The sequence below is a fragment of the Galeopterus variegatus genome, unplaced genomic scaffold (genome assembly GCF_000696425.1).
Source record: "Galeopterus variegatus unplaced genomic scaffold, G_variegatus-3.0.2 Scaffold7339, whole genome shotgun sequence".
Taxonomy (NCBI): Eukaryota; Metazoa; Chordata; class Mammalia; order Dermoptera; family Cynocephalidae; genus Galeopterus; species Galeopterus variegatus.
The window spans coordinates 1-628 of NW_007733450.1; positions in this window are offsets into that span (position 1 = coordinate 1).

Genomic DNA, 628 nt, shown 5'->3' on the forward strand with positions numbered 1-628 from the left:
AAGCTGTGTATTAAAAAATTTTTAAATTAAAACACATAAATGAGGCTTTGACAAGTTATCTCAAAAATGTATGTAAGTATACAAAGAAGGTGAAAATCCTTGTAAGAGTATGGTCTTCTTTGAGAGAGAGAGTCAGCCTGGAATGCCTCTTAATAGCACTAGACCTCACTGAGGCTTTTTATCAATTCTGTCATTTGTTTTCTTTACAGTTTTGACCAAATCATTTACCTTGTTTTTACCCTGGGTTCTCCACTGGTAAGAAGCCCTTTGAATAGAGCTAATATGGAACATGGTATGCATTATTATCCCCTACAGGGAGAACTACATAATTTGTTGGGCCTAGTCCAAAATAAAAATAGAGGAACTGCANTTGTGTAGGTCCCAGGAACCAGACCAGCAGGCCTTATGATAAATTTGCACAATTCACATTTGCTTACAGTTTTATGGTAAAATAATAACAAAAAAATAGCAAATTTTCTCTTTTGAATATCACATGTTAGGCTAAGATTGTGCTTCCCTTAACAGTTTCACATATGTTTGCGAGTATTATTGTATAAATCTGTGAGTTTTTAATTAAAGTTTGCAGTCAGTTCCACTTCTCACATTTCCACGAAAGTTTTTTTTTTTT